Raw genomic sequence first — 802 nt, 5'->3', positions numbered from 1 at the left:
AAAAATAACAATTATCTCTTTAAATAGATACATGTATGTATTTCTTCTTCCAAATTAATTTATATTCTTAATTAATATTTGTCTTTAATTTGTTGCAACTCTTGACCTTTCAACTTTGTAAGTGAATCTTAATATTCCAAAGCTATATTTTTTTCCTATAAATACAAATCTTTCTATAGTATTTCCATAGAAAGATTTATATGTGATACAATTTTTGTGTGTGAAAGATTAGAAAAGCTTTAATCAAGTGAAGAAAATTTCAAGACACGAGGATTTATGTCAAAATTATAAGACATAATGTGATTATAGGGATGAATACCACTTCAATTACTAAAATATCGAAGCTTGATGTATTTATTTTTTATTTATTTACCGAGATTAGAATTATGATAAGACCCCCTCCATATAGTTGAATGTCAATAAAAACAAAGAAAGTGATATAAAGTGAGCAGATTATTGAAAGTTTGATTAATTATCTTGTCTTTTTCCTTCGTGGCAGACAAGTGAGGAGGGCCCATTGTAATTGCTTTCTTACTTTTTTGGAATAACTAGTCCTTAGGAACGTGCGTTGCACGTTTATCCCATATTATTGAATTATTATATAGAAAATATTGAAATTAACAATATTAACTTTATCATTTACATCATATTCATTAAATAAAATTCATAATAGTGGAATGTTTTTTTTTATAATCATAACAGTGGAATGTTGCATTTGCCATCAAGCAAGAAATGTGAAGCTAATTAAGATAATATAACATGTAATGGTATGAATATGTCGATATAACTTATCCTCAATAAT

The sequence above is a fragment of the Solanum tuberosum genome, unplaced genomic scaffold (assembly GCF_000226075.1).
Source record: "Solanum tuberosum cultivar DM 1-3 516 R44 unplaced genomic scaffold, SolTub_3.0 scf00411, whole genome shotgun sequence".
In the NCBI taxonomy this organism is placed as follows: domain Eukaryota; kingdom Viridiplantae; phylum Streptophyta; class Magnoliopsida; order Solanales; family Solanaceae; genus Solanum; species Solanum tuberosum.
Note: the sequence above shows the minus strand (reverse complement) of the source record.